Here is a 15,964-nt window from a genome sequence, read left to right on the forward strand (position 1 = left end):
GGTGGAAATGCTTGCATTTCTGTGAATATTTTGTTGTTCTTAGATTGTAAGCATTATCATTAGAATAATTGAATAAAAGTTTTGAGAAAAATATGTATGGTTTAATTATTTCAATTGGTTTCAAGCATGCTTGACTTTCAAGTGGGCTGTGTTCTAAGTCTGTCTGTCTTTTTCATACAAATATAAATATAAGACATTGGTAATAGGCTAAATGATCTTCCTGTAATTGCAGATTCTCTAAATAACATTGAGAAGGGTTGCATACATTTAATTAGATTAAGCAAATATCTGCAGCAGCAGTATTAAATGGTAGTTGAGACTATACTTGATTTATTAATAAAGAGTTTCATCTTTCCTCTTTAAAACATACATATGACAACCTGGATTATCTTTAAAGATGAGGTAACCCCAGGGCTCATATACATTACTGAATCATTTTTCTGACAGCTGACTCTCACAATCTTTTATTTGTATTACTTCCATCATTTTCTGTGAAGTTTGATTAAAGCCTTATTTGCTCTGGTCACAGACAAGTTTAATTTTTATTCTGTTATTTTGTGTAGGTATCTGGATGCCTACAATTGCAGAGTAAAATTCTAGAGAAACAAGATATTAGCAGTTATAAAAGAAAAGACAACGAGATGTAATAAAATCATGATCAAAGCAATGCAATGACTTTTAAATGACAATAAATATATTAATGTGCTCCAGGTAGAAGAATGCTAATAATAGTAAAGATTCCTCTGTTTATGGGTAAGTTCTTTGAAATGTATAGGCTTGCTGGCATCATTCAAACTGAAGTTGTTAGGCATAACAGTTACCTAAGGTGGTGATGTCTTCTTAAAGTACTAAACATAAGCCTAGTCCAAAATTGTAAAAAAAAAAAAAAGAAGAAGAAGAAGAAGCTATTTCTATGTTGACAGATGGTGTTCTGGAGATAGCTATTTTTGTGTTGGAACAATGAGTGTGGCTCCTTTGTGCCTTCCTGGAACAGACTTCCCTTAAGTTAGCAGAGTGATCTGGCTTCAAAAAGATGAATGCAATTTTAAGATACATTCAAAGTTTCATTGCAAAAACATCAAAGGAAGCAATTATCACATAGCATTGCTTTCCTCTGCTTCACATAGACCTCATCTGGAGCTTTAAGCACAATTTTCTGTATCACAACTTTCATAAAGCTAAACACAAAAAGGCATATATTTGGAAAAAAGGCGACAGAGAGCAGGTCATATGGGGTAAAAGTAGAGGAAGAGGTTATGTTTAACATGTAGAAGAAAAAGCTGAGTGAGGCTTTGATAAACTGTCCAACATTGATTTTGCTTGGTAGTGGCAATGAGTGAAAAGTAGATCTAATGGACATATATTCTCTGAGGGTTATTTTCACTTAAATGTTAGAACAAAAAAGGTTAAAGACTGACTCAATAATTTTAAAAAAGGGTGGGCTCATTCTTTAAATTAAAAATCTTAATTTTAAAATTAAAATGAGCAACCAGGCAAAAATGAGCAACCTGCCTCACACCCAACCTAGAATTTGGTTAGATCATTGAAAATCAGCTGTTATGGTGAAGTAAGAAACATGGTGCTTGATGTTAGAAGAAAACTTCACAGTAACAGGTTTTACAGAGAACTAGTGGAATGGAATATGGTTATCTCTTAATATAAGATCTACAGACAAGATAGGGTGGGATGCATTGATGATGGAGTGACTGGAATCCCACAAAGGAGAATCCAAAACTGGAGCAAATTCTCACCTGGTCATTGTGGTCAGATCAGTTCCCCAAATCAAGTAGGAACATGCCCTCTTGATTTAGAAGTTAAAGTTGACTTTCAGATGAAAAACAGAATTAGACAGGCATCTGAAAAAGAAATAATAATAGTAATGAATGCATTCAATTATCTTCACATAGATTAAGAAAATGCAGGTCCTTGACTTGATATGGAAACCTAATTTCTAGACATCCTTAATGATTATGCTCTGAAATATCTAGCCTGGAGCCAATACCAGACTGATCATAAATAGTGCCCTGTAACGACTCCTCTGGACACTTCCCCAGATACCTCTCCAGATGTCAGTTCAGAGGAGGATGAACCAGTCCCAGGCATATCAGGAGGGGAATTGGTCAATGGCTCCAAGCAGCCATCTGAGAGGGATTTGACTGAAGCACAGGTGCAGCAGGACAACCCTGAGGCTTCAGGTGGGAAAAACATGTTGCTGCAGCCCGTCAGCAACAAGGAAGAGGAACTGCTTTCTGCACCTGATTCGAGAACATGTAGGGCTGAAAAAAGGCAGGAGCAGCAAAGGTTAGCCTGATTGCTCATGAGGAGGCAGCAATGCCCCTCTTGATGGACTGCACCAGAAGCTGAGTATTTAGCACAGCAGACAGATGGAGATGATGCTGAGAATTAATATGTTCATTTCCTAGCTGTGTGTTTTCTGTTCATTGTGATTCATGTCTTGCTTTGGATTGACACTGTGCCTTGACTTGTATCGTGCTTTGTGAACTCTGGACTTTTCTTGCCTTGTGAACCCTCTTATATTGTGTATTTTGCCTGATAGTTTATCTTGTTTGGGAAACTTTCAAGTGCCTTGTGGACTCATTGGCCATTACTCTGTGGACTAGCACTGGTCTGCTTTTGGCTGAACTTAATTGGGACAGTTCTGGGATTTTAGTGAAGGGAATTGCTAGGGAATATTAATAAACCCACTAAACCACCATTACATGTGTGTGAGTGAGTGGGACAGCACATGTCCAGAATCATTTCAGGACTTAAAAAGTGTTCAGATAAATGCAGTGGTGGGATTCAAATATGTGAACAACCGGTTCTCTGTGTGGCTGCTGCTTCCGGAAGTCCATTCTGGGCCTGGGCAACAAAAAATTAGCTACCGGTTCTGCTAAAGTGGTGCAAACTGGCTGAATCCCACCACTGGATAAATGGGAACATTAATCACCATGCTAGGATCCACATGTATATAAATGGGTGCTTCAAAGAAAGTTCAAACCAATCAAGTTTTACATAAGGTCCTGAAATTTTCAAAAAATGAGGGGACTGATAAAAAGAAAGTTGAAAGAGAGAGTTAAGAAGTAATTCTGTATGCAATTCATGGAGATTATTTAAACTGCAATATTAGACTCACAGTTAGAATGTAGAATTGAAATCAGTAAAAGGGTTCATGAAATCCAAAATAACATCACAATGGTTAATAAGCAATTGAGGAATGCTATTAAAGACACAAACTCCTACTGAAAGAACACAAAATAAAATTAGTTCTGACCAAAAAAAAGCATCAGCTGATCAAAAATACAAAAGGGAAAAAAATGATTAATACACAACAAACAAAACAATATTCAAATGTATCCAGAATAGAAAAAACACACCACCCATAAAAGGGTCACTAGAGTCCAGATTCATCTATTTCCTTTCTACAGGTATCCAGGTTCTTCTTTGCTACACAGTCACTCACCAGGGGTCTCAATGTCCATCATTCAGGATGTCAGTCTGCTCTGATCTCTCACCCAGTCACCTCCACTCACCTAGCTTGGGGTCACCCCTCTGGTCACTCACCTGCCCACTCATCTGGGCCTCTGTTGTCTCCTCTCTTCTTTCTAGATTCCAGCCAGTTGGTTGACCAATGAAGACCCTCTGTTTGTTGAGGGTACCACATTTTCAAAGTAGTAAAGTCAAAAAAGTATTGTGAAGAACTCCAAAATACATCTCCAAACTGGTAAAGTCAATTCATGATGGCAAATCTAGTTTACTGTAAACCAGTATGTGTACATATGTAGGAGTGGTATAGTGGCCTAATGGTGAAGATGCTCCCTTCCATTCAGAAGGTTGAGAATTCAATCCTAGATAGCAGCAGATGTTTCTCTCCTAGGGTGCAAAGAAAAAAATATCTGCTGCAAACTCTGCATGGGATCAAGAAGTGTATCAGGCCAGTAAACACTCAACTTCATCCAGTTCTGATTCTACCCTGAATTAAGGGATTACAAAGCCATAAAAAGGGAGTTTAGTATGTGTATGTACGGGTCCACTGTCTGTATGTATAAATAAATGAAATCCACCAAATCAGAATGCTAATCTTGGAGTCATCAGCACTTCCATAAAAATGTTAAGAGAGTGTGCAGTTACTGTTAATCAGCAATTTTTATGCTTGCAACTCTTTAGGAAGAGAATTGAAAACAGCTATTGGTGCAATAATGCAACAATCCTCTTTAGAACAATCCTTATATAAGGGATGATGCGACTACACTTGGAGGACTAAGTTCAGTTCTGGCCATGAAAATTTTAAAAGAATATTATTATAACAGGAGATTTGGGATTGAAACATACCTCTCATAAAAAAAGATAACAGCAGTGAGGACACTTTAGCCTGAAGCAGGAGATTAACAAGAAATATGATTAAGGTAAATAAAATAATTTATAGCATAAGTAAGATAGTTTCTCTATATCTCAATACTTTTTCACACATAGTTAAACTGAGGAATTTGCTGCCAGCAGTTGTAACTGATCTTAAAAGGGGACTAGAGAGGTTTATGGGAGGGTCACACTTCCATGGCTACTAATATTGAAAGCTGTTTACTGCCTCTTCAGCATGCTCAGTATGCCTCAAATGCTGGTTGCTGGGATCCAACAGTGAAAAGGCTTATGAGCTTCCCAAGCTTGACCATTGTGTAATACAGGTAGTCCTTGACTCACAACCACAATTGAACCCAGCAGTTCTGTTGCTAAGTGAGACAGCTGTTAAGTGGTTAAGGGCTTTGCCCCATTTTACAACCTTTCTTGCCACAGTTGTTAAGCAAATCTCTGCACTTGTTAAGTTTCAGTTGTAAAGTGAATCTGGCTTTTCCATTGACTTTGCTTGTCAGAAGGTTGCAAAAGGTGATCACATAACTGCAGGACCCTGCAACAGTCATAAATATGAGTCAGTTGCCAAGCCTCCAAATTTTAGTCACTGACTATAGGGATGCTACAACAGTTTTAAGTATGAAAAATGATTATAGGTTACTTTTTTCAGGGCCGTTGTAACTTTGAAGAGTCACTACAGACCTATCAGCCTGACCTCAATACCTGGGAAGATCCTGGAAAAGATAATCAAACAACGAATCAACGAACACCTAGAGGCAAACAAAGTCATTACTAAAAGCCAACATGGGTTTGTCAAAAATAGATCATGCCAGACAAATCTGATTGCATTCTTTGACCAAGTGACAAAATTAGTGGATCAGAGGAATGCTGTGGACATAATTTACTTGGACTTCAGTAAGGCATTTGATAAAGTAGATCACAACCTACTACTTGACAAGATAGAAAAATGTGGGGTAGACAGAACCACCACCAGATGGATCAGTAGCTGGCTGACCGGCCGTACTCAGCGAGTGGTCCTCAATGGAACTGCATCTATATGGAGGGAAGTGTGTAGTGGGGTGCCCCAGGGCTCTGTTCTGGGCCCAGTACTCTTCAACATCTTCATCAACGATTTGGATGAATGGATAGATGGGGAACTCATCAAATTTGCAGATGACACCAAGCTGGCAGGAATAGCCAACACTCCAGAAGACAGGCTTCAGATACAGAAGGATCTGGACAGACTTGAACACTGGGCACTAACTAACAAAATGAAATTCAATGGTGAAAAAAGCAAGGTTCTACATTTAGGCAAGAAAACCAAATGCACAAGTACAGCATAGGTGGCACCATGCTCAATAGTAGTAACTGTGAGAGGGACCTCGGAGTCCTAGTAGACAATCACTTAAATATGAGCCAGCAGTGTGCTGCAGCTGCCAAAAAGGCAAACACAGTGCTAGGCTGCATTAACAGAGGGATAGAATCAAGATCACGTGAAGTATTAATACCACTCTTTAATGCCTTGGTAAGGCCACACTTGGAATACTGCATACAGTTTTGGTCACCACAATGTAAAAAAGATGTTGAGACTCTAGAAAGAGTACAGAGAAGAGCAACAAAGATGATTAGGGGACTGGAGGCTAAAACATATAAGGAACGGTTGCTAGAATTGGGTATGTCTAGTGTAACGAAGAGAAGGACAAGGGGGGACATGATAGCAGTATTCCAATATCTCAGGGGCTGCCATAAAGAAGAGGGAATTAAGCTATTTTCCAAAGCACCTGAAGGCAGGACAAGAAGCAACGGGTGGAAACTAATCAAGGAGAGAAGCAACCTAGAACTAAGGAGAAAATTCCTGACAGTGAGAACAATTAATCAGTGGAACAGCCTGCCTCCAGAAGCAGTAAATGCTCCAACACTGGAAGTTTTTAAGAAGAGACTGGACAGCCATTTGTCCGAAATGGTGTAGGGTTTCCTGCCCGAGCAGGGGGTTGGACTAGATGACCTCCAAGGTCCCTTCCAACTTTACTACTATTACTATTACTAAATGAATGGACTACTTGTACCAGATTGAACCAGATGGGTCCATGGTCCAATCCAGGAGAGCTTTTCTTATGTTCATATATTCTTAATCTCAAGAGCAGGTTAGTGTTTTGTTGATTACTGACCTAAATATGACATGGTTTTTACATGTATTTTTTCAGTCCACAAAAGTCTCACGATCCAGAGATCTGGAAGTTGAAGTTCACAAGTCTTAAAGTTACCAAGGTCAGATACCTGGATTTAGAATAATGTGGTCATTATATTTCTCCACTTCATGGACTAATACTTACATGGAGCTGTGACAGTCTTCGTTTCAAAGAACTTTGACAACTCTCAAGAGTTAGACATATCTTTCTAGAATAATGGATAAAATACTTGAATGGGATTTGGAGACTCATATTCAGATCCCTTCTCACCTTTAGTAAATCACTGCATTATTTTTGGCTAGTCGTGCTCTCTCATAATCTACAAAGTAGTGTTACAAGAATAAAATGAAGAAAAATCCCATATAATCTGTCTTGAGTTCTTAGAGACAATCATTTTCTGACATATAGGTATGATCACCATATTTAGGCAGATGGAACAAATTATACAGAATTTTGGTTTGAGTCAACATGAAGTCGAAATATTATGCATACTGGATTGTCTTTGAAACCAATGTGTCACTACCTACATTTAACACTCACATTAGTAAACCAAACTGGATAAAAAATACAATGAAAGTATGTTGTGGAATAACTTTTCAGTCAGGATACTTTGTCAAGTGATTCCATTCTTTGGGTCATCTACAGCAGTGACTTTGTAAACTCAAAGTCAGGTGAGAATACTGGCCTTTTCTCTTCTGCAATAAAAACAAATGGAAATTAGCCAGTAATTCTATACTTGCTTACTTTGGAGAAAACTGCATTGAATTCAGATGGTTCCCTTATGAATAGACAGAAGCAGCTGTTAGGTACAAAGTACAAAGTACTCCTTGTGTAATGACTAGTTTCCCCCCCAGAAATTCTAGAATTTTAGATGCAAAATTAAGAGCATGGCCAAATGAACTCTAAGTAGGACAACTGGACTCAATTCACACAGCAGATTCTGGTACTTCATGAAAGAAGAGCAAAATATTAATCACTATATTCACTGTTACATGCATAAAAAAATAGCTTATGCTGCTGGAAGTTCATAAAGCCATTATGTAAATGATCAGCAATAACTTTACAGTGAGATTATTTCATTGTGTTTGATTAAGCATAAGGAAAATAAAAAAATACCAATACACTCAAATTTCATGTTAAAATCCACCAACATAACCATATTTTGGTGTAAATTCAATTTTGTGGAGTATGGAAATACAGGTATTGTAATAAACTGCATATTTTGTCATCCTAGAATGGTTAAATGAGCTCTTTCTCTTGCCTATAGGAACCCAGGCCTACAGTATATAGAGAGGCTGATACTTGTCAGGAATTCCTGACTTTGCAATGTTATGTTTGGGGACGAAGGTTTCAATAGCAACCTGGCCGATGCTTCACTACAAAGTGTTTTTGGCAGGAAATATAAACAAACAGCCCTTTCTGTATGTCAGCCAAAACTCAGAAATATCATATCAGAAATCATGTTACCATCCTTTGTCTCTCTCTATTCCAGGGCAGAGAATCAAGTGCCAATTTCAACTAGTTTTAGGTTTATCCGTCGTCCTATTGAATAATGTTATGTTTGCCCCAAACAACCTTGGGGCTGGGTACTTTGGCCTTCTCCACCAGCCAAATTCAGTCCAAAACAGGTAACAAGTCAACAAGAGATTATATCCACATGCTTCCTCTGTGGATCATCCAGCTAGATTGCTTCTGTGGCTGTCAGGATAATTTAAGCACATGTCAACGAGAAAGGGCCAACATAAAACCTACAAGATATACTGGGTATTCCAATTTTTTACTTAGGATGCCCCAGAAATACCTTACTGAGAAGCATATAATATAAACTGCTTTCCTTAGTTTCCAGGCACATTTATATAACAGCAGGGTTATTATGGTTAGTTGAACATCTAATCCCTTTTAGTGTACAATTTACAATCAGCATGAGTTCTTTTTTCTTTTGAAATGCATTTCAATAATTTGTGTTTCTTTCATTGAGCTAGTATGTTTGCAGGCTCTAGTAAAAAAAAGTCAAGATGCTATTGCAACCATGTAATCAAAACTCTGTTTTTTTAGGTATTGATATAACAAAGAGAGTTTTGATTGCATTGATTTTTGGGGCAACACATGCTTGCGTGTGCACGCGTGCGCGCACACACACACACACACACAGAGCAAACATTTTGCAGTCAGGAAACAACAAATTGGAAAAGTAATCTCTGAAGCCTCAACATATTTTGTCAGGTTAAATACTTTAAATGGTATTTTCTAATATCAGCATGGCAAATTCAAGAATGTGTTAGTACCCAAGTTGTAGTCTTTAATTCTATATAGGTTCCCTTCAATTGGAATATTAAGGATTGCAAATACCATGAAAAGACAGACAAACTAAACATGTTTTCAGTAAAATTCTTAAACGTATCTATGAAATACTGCATAGGCTATCCAAATTATTGGATGGCCCAGTTTTACACTGTCCCATTTCATGTGAACGAATCTGTTGAGTCCTCGAGTCAACGGCGAATGAATACAGCACATTCTGTAATTCCAACAGCCCTTTATTTCAGTAGTTCTCTCTTCATCACAGTTCTGAGGCTTGCAGGCCTCTCTGAGTCCTTTAATAGAATCCCCGGGCAAAAAGGTAACATTCTGGCACGCTTCCGCACCTCGCGCATGCACGCGACGCCGGCGCCACTCTGTCTGGTCCCGGGCAGCTTGCAACTGCCCGGGACCGTTGCAACGTCCCGAGCCTGTCTTTGCAGGCTCAGGACACAATTCCCCTTCCCCCTCGGATGAGACTTATTAACTATATAGGTAGTTATACGCGACCTCAACATGAGCGTGGTGTGCCAACCCAAAACCTGCACATTTATTGTAGCTGTTCACTAGCCACACCACAAATGGTACTGGGCTATTGTTTTGGAATTAACTACCCAATACTCACACTCCCAGTTTTCCAACAACAGCAGGCACCCTCTCACTTTCCTTGCTTTGACAGCAGGGTTACAAAGTCCTTAAGATACTTGGGAGATCTTTTTACTCTCTGTGACCTCCTCAGGTTCTGAGAACCCCCTACTTCCTCTTGTGCAGAGGATGGAGTGGAGTTGCCCCCTCTTTCAAACCCTGGTGGTCCCTGTGAACTATGTCCTGTTGCCTGGTCTGCTTGCTTGCCCACCGGGCTCATCAGACCAAGACTTTGCTCCCCCCTGAACCTGGTTGACCTGCCTAACTGTAGGCTCTCGGGCCTCTCTGTATGCCTGCCAATGTTTGGTATTTCTTTAGAACTCTCCAAGTCCACAATGGACCTATCAAGGGAACGCATCCCTTCACTCCCAAGCCCCGTAATGGGATTGTCTGGGGTTTCTGCAGTGCCCCAATACTCAGTTGCCCCCCATTCTATGCTGGAGGTGCCAGAATCAGGATTTGCCTCTCTGACTACCTCCCTGTGTGAAGACTTCCTTTTGGAAGCAGTAGCAGTACTGGGCCAGCTTGGCTGTTTGTGTGCCAGTTGTCTTGCAATGTTTGGGTTATTTGGATGCTCCCAGTTATTCTCTCTGATTGGAGTGCTGAATGGTAGTTGTGAATGATGAGTATGCACCCTGGGTGACTCCCTGGCTGGAGTAGGCACTGGTGCCTGTATTATTTCTTGTTCCCTTGAATTCCTGTTTGGAACACTTGCGGAACCCTGGAACAGGCCTTCTTCGGCCTCTCCGTTTGGCCCCGGCTGCTGCCAACACCCTTCCCTTTGCCCATAGTGGTCCCCCTCCCCCCTGGAGAAAGCCCAGGAGTTGCAGAGGGTAAGTCCAGATCGATATGCCGCCGAAGAACATGGCTGTCATCCAAGGAGACCTCGTAGGACAATGGACCAGTGACCTTGCATACTACGGCAGGAACCCACAAGTGACCGGGCCCATAGTTCCGGGTCCATACGGGGCACCCACTTGCAGACACCGTGGTGCCCTAAGTTGGGTGATCTTAGGAGGCAATCTGTTCGGGTGCAACCTGTCAAGTTTGGTGATTAGTTTGTGCCCCCAACAGAGTTCAGCTGGGCTCTTCCCAGTGGAAGTTGAAGGTGTGGTGCGGTAAGCAAGAAGAAAGTCTGCCAACTTGTGGTGCCAGTCTCCGTAGGTCAGTTTCTTTAAAGCATCCTTGGTGATGCAGACCATCCGCTCAGCTATACCATTGGTGGAAGGGTGGAATGGTGCCGAGGTGGCATGACGAATCATGTTGGCCTGCAAGAAAGCCTGAAACTTGAAAGAAGTGAATTGAGGACCATTGTCAGACACCAGGACATCTGGGAGCCCATGTGCAGCAAAAATCCCTCTCAGTACTTGAATGGTCTTGGCAGCAGTGGTGGAAGAGACAGGTACAACCTCAAGCCACTTTGAATAGCTGTCAACAAGGACCAAGAAGAATTGACCCTGAAAGGGCCCAGCGTAATCTACGAGCACCCTAGACCAGTGGTTCTCAACCTTTTTATACGGCGGCCCCAGTCATAAGCAGGCGGCGCGCATGCGCGGCACTGCCCCCTGCGCCAGCTGACGAAAAAAATGGCGGATCGCGTTGTTTGGCAACCCCCGTGAAATGGTCGTTCGACCCCAAATGGGGTCACGACCCACAGGTTGAGAACCGCTGCCCTAGACCAAAGTGACTGTGTTTCCTCCCATCTATGTACAGGAGCCTGAGGCATTTCTGGGCGTGAGCGCTGACACAAGTGGCATCCATGCACTTGAGTCTCTATCTCCCTGTCTAACCCTGGCCACCACAAATGGCTACGCGCAAGCGCCTTCATCCTGACAATGCCAGGATGGCCCTCATGAAGGGAAGCCAAGACCCTAGGTCTCATTGAGGTAGGAATAACAACTCTGCTGCCCCACAACAGACAACCCTGAAAGGTGGATAACTCATGCTTCTTGAGCCAGAAACTCTGAAACTCAGTACCTGGACAACTCTCAGGCCATCCAGACAAGACCCAGGACAATACACGAGTGAGTGTGAGATCCGTGGCTGATTCAGCAGCCACATCTCTGGCATTTAAGGGAGACTCAGGCAATGCCTGAATGGAAAAAATGATGGCAGGGGCAGGGTCAGCCTCTACCATTTGTAAAGGTAATCTACTAAGGCCATCAGCGTGGCCCATTTCCTTGCCAGGTTTGTGAACCAGGGAGAAGTCATAGGCTGACAGAAAGATGGACCATCTCAGCATTCTAGGGGAGATGATATGGGGAGTTTGTTTGTTGGTAGTAAAAAACCTCAACAGAGGCTTATGGTCAGTACAGACCGTGAAGTGTCTGCCATATAGAAAATCATGGAATTTTTTAATTCCAGCAACAATGGCCAAGGCTTCTCTATCTATCTGAGCATAGTTTCGCTCAGCAGAGGACAAGGTTCTGGAGTAATATGCAACAGGAACCTGAATTCCATCAGTTCTTAAATGGCTAAGTATAGCTCCCACCCCATAGGGGAAGCATCACAAGCGATGCACACAGGAAGAGTTTCATTAAAATGTGCAAGCACATCATTTGATGTAAGTAAGGCCTTGACCTCATTGAAGCTTTTTTCGTGTGCTTGTGACCACTGCCACACTGCCTGTTTGTCTAAGAGTCTATGAAGTGGCTCAGCTACATTAGCTTTGTTAGGTATGAATGCATTATAAAAATTCAAGAGGCCCAGAAAAGCTTATAACTCAGCTTTAGACTTAGGCCTAGGAGCTTGCAGTATAGCCTTTAATTTAGACTCAGCAGGGTGAATACCCCTGGCATCTTTCTAAATCCCAGGAAATCTGTAGAAGACACTCCAGTTTTGCATTTGTCTTTTTAAAGCTTGAGACCTGTTTTCCTGAAACGCAGCAGAACAGCCCTCAATCTCTCAGCTAAATTTTGAGTGGATTCTCCTGCTATTAGGACATCATCAGAATAGAGGCAAACCCCTGGTATACCTCTCAGGGTGTTTTCCATTACAATTTGGAAAATTCCAGGAGCTACATTCACTCCAAATTGTAGTCTTTTGACTTTGAATGCCCCCCTATGAGTTACAATAGTCTGTGCTTCAGCAGCAGCTTCATCAACAGGTAACTGTTGATAAGCCTGTGCTAAATCCAGCTTTGCAAAAACACGCCCCCCTTTGAGGGAGGCCAAAATGTGTGAGCAGAGACATTACCCTGCCAACAAAAGTGCGTATAGTCCAGGCCATGGTTTTCCCAGTTGCAATGTATGGCTGTGAAAGTTGGACCATAAGAAAGGCTGAGCGCAACAGAATTGAGGCCTTTGGAGAAGACTTCTGTGAGTCCCTTGGACTGCAAGGCGTTCAAACCGGTCAGTCCTAGAAGAGATCAACCCCGACTGCTCTTTAGAAGGCCAGATCCTGAAGTTGAAACTCAAGTACTTGGCCACCTAATGAGAAAGAAGGATTCACTGGAGAAGAGCCTAATGCTGGGAAAGATTGAGGGCAATAGAAGAAGGGGACGACAGAGAATGAGATGGCTGGATGGAGTCACTGAAGCAGTAGGTGTGAATTTAAATGGACTCCAGAAGATGGTGGAGGACAGGAGGACCTGGAGGAGCGTTGTCCATGGGGTCGTGATGGGTCGGACGCGACTTCACAATTAACAACAACAACAACACAGGTATAGGATATGCATGCTGTTGCAATGCCTTGTTTAGAGTGCATTTGTAATCTGCACAGATGCAAATGTCCCCATTAGCCTCGAGAAGCGTGACTATGGGAGTTTCCCATGGACTTGAGTCAACAGGTTCTAAAACACCTTGCTGAATCAATTTGTCCAATTCAGCATCAATTTTTCCTTTCAAAGTAAAGGGGACTCTCCTTGCTTTCACTCTAATGGAAGTGACAGTGGGGTCCAGTTTCAAGGAAACTGGGGGGCATTTGTATGCTCCCAGCTGGAGGCTGAAGACATCTGCAAATTCTTTGCAGACTTCTTGTAGACCTAATGTTTGCAAATTGTGAAGCCCTGTAACTTGTATTCCCAAGGCCTCAAACCAATCGAGTCCAATGAGACTCGTTCGTTCATCCCCAACTACCAATACATCTAATGGACTTTCAAAATCCTTGTATTGTACTGTAAGGGTGGCCTCCCCCTTTACACACACCTTGGAATTTTGGAAGTCTGTTAAGACTATATTGGATGGCCTAAGCTTGGCCTGGAACCCACTGCTAGAGCAAATCTTTCTGAAAGTGTGAATAGAAATGATTGAAAGGGCAGACCCAGTGTCCAGTTCCATAACCAATGGAACTCCTTGCAACTTCACCTTAAGTGACAGTTTCTTTTTAAGTGGCCTGTGTGTGCCTGTCCTATAAATGCTTCTACGTGATGCACAGAAACCCACCCTGTTTTGGCTGGGGACCCTGGTACCTTTCAGGCGCAATTCTTCTCGGGATTGTACCTTCTGACGGCCCAGACACACAGCTGCTATGTGGCCTTGCTTGCCACATGCTCTACAGATTGCAGAACGGAACCTGCAGTCGGTCCTCTTATGGCGACCTCCACACCCGAAGCACTTGGGCACAGCTGAAGACTTTTCTTTGCCTTCCTTCTGCTTCCTTTCTTTGGCTGGGTAGAGATGATCCACCTCATCTTCAGGATCTTCTTCCGAGCTCTCCTGGACTCCCTCATGGTGCACGGAGACGGCTTCTGGGTTGTTCCTGATAGGCCTCATGTTCTTGACTGCCCCACCTGCTGCCTCTTCTGCAGTGACCTCGCTCAAGGCATCTTGGAATGAAATGTCCTCCTTTGCAAAGAGTCTCTGTTGCAAGTCTCTGTTCCTCAGCACACATACAAATCAGTCTCTCAACCTTTCTTCTAAGTCTTTAAAATCACAAGGCTTAGCTGCTCTTCTCAAGGCTGCAATATATTCTTTATCTGATTCACCAGCTCTTTGATCCCTCTGTTCAAAAGTATGTCTCCACGCAATAACAGACAACTTGGGCTGAAAGCGTTCCTTCAATAATTTTTTAAAATCTGTGTAAGTGACAGATTCAAGAGGAGCAGGGGCTGCCAAATTTTCTGCAATCTCAAATGCATCTTGACCACAGACACACAGCAAAGTAGCGGCCTTCAAGCCATCTTCTCTTACTTGATTTACTCTAAAGTAATTTTCTACTCTGGCAACATAAGACTCCCATCTTTCTGGGTGAGTGACATCGAATTCAGACAGTCTCCCTATCTTCGCCATTCTTGCTTCTATGTTAGGAAGGGGTCTATCAGCCAGCTTACCTCCAGCGACACTGTACTGGCAGGCCGAATGCTGAGTTTAACGCCGTCTTCCTCTCTCCAGGACTCTTGGGGTAAGCTTACAATTCTTCTTTTTTGTTCTTGTAAGCCATCCCACCTTCGTCGCCAGTGTTGAGTCCTCGAGTCAACGGCAAATGAATACAGCACATTCTGTAATTCCAACAGCCCTTTATTTCAGTAGTTCTCTCTTCGTCACAGCTCTGAGGCTCGCAGGCCTCTCTCACTCCTTTAATAGAATCCCCGGGCAAAAAGGTAACATTCTGGCGCGCTTCCACATCTCACGCATGTGCGCAACACCGGCGCCACTCAGTCTGTTCCTGGGCAGCTTGCAACTGCCCGGGACCGTTGCAACGTCCCGAGCCTGCCTTTGCAGGCTCAGGACACAACAGAATCCAAAGCTGGTTCTGCAGGAACATGTCTGCACAATATTCATAAGCAACAGCCAGCAACAATTTAACCATTTAAAAACCAGAAACTGCATTTATTTTTCTAGACCACTATTAACCTTTGAATGGTGTAAATACACTCCCCCAAATTAAGAAAAAACTAAAGTTAAGTTCATTTATATTCAATAAGAATTCAGTATAGTTATTATGTAATGAATATTACAACTCTTGTCACTGAATTTTTTTTGTCTCATTAAATATAACTGTTTGATAATTTTAGGAAATTGTTCAGGGTGTGCCTGAAGTTTTTATACGGATGAAAATCCAGCAGGTGTCCATGCCAGAATTTCAAAAAGTTCAGAATGCATGTTGAAATTAGCATTGTCTGTTTAGAACAAGCATTTTGTATGTTCAGTGATAATCTACATGTGAACAAACAGGCTTTTTATAAGAACAGTTTGTACATATGTATATGTTTGTGTGCATCTTCACATATTTATATATGTATATAAAAGAGAAACTAAAATGTGAACATCAAATAAATAGAAATATATCTTTGTTTTATTTGACCATGATATAGTGAGTTGCCCTGCAAAATAATCCTAAAACAAAATTAATTATATGAGTGCTATGCTTCTAATCTGCAAGCTGTGAAAAATAGGGGAAAATGCAAAAGAAGATTCTTGTTTAAATACAATCCACATAATATTTAACATGTTTTTTTTAACTCTTACACAATTTAGAATTACAAGTTATATTGCATAAGAAATACTTTCTATTAGAATATATCCAGGATTAATTATGATATGCAC

The sequence above is a fragment of the Crotalus tigris genome, unplaced genomic scaffold (genome assembly GCF_016545835.1).
Source record: "Crotalus tigris isolate CLP2741 ecotype Arizona unplaced genomic scaffold, ASM1654583v1 scf7180000024375.2447938, whole genome shotgun sequence".
Taxonomy (NCBI): Eukaryota; Metazoa; Chordata; class Lepidosauria; order Squamata; family Viperidae; genus Crotalus; species Crotalus tigris.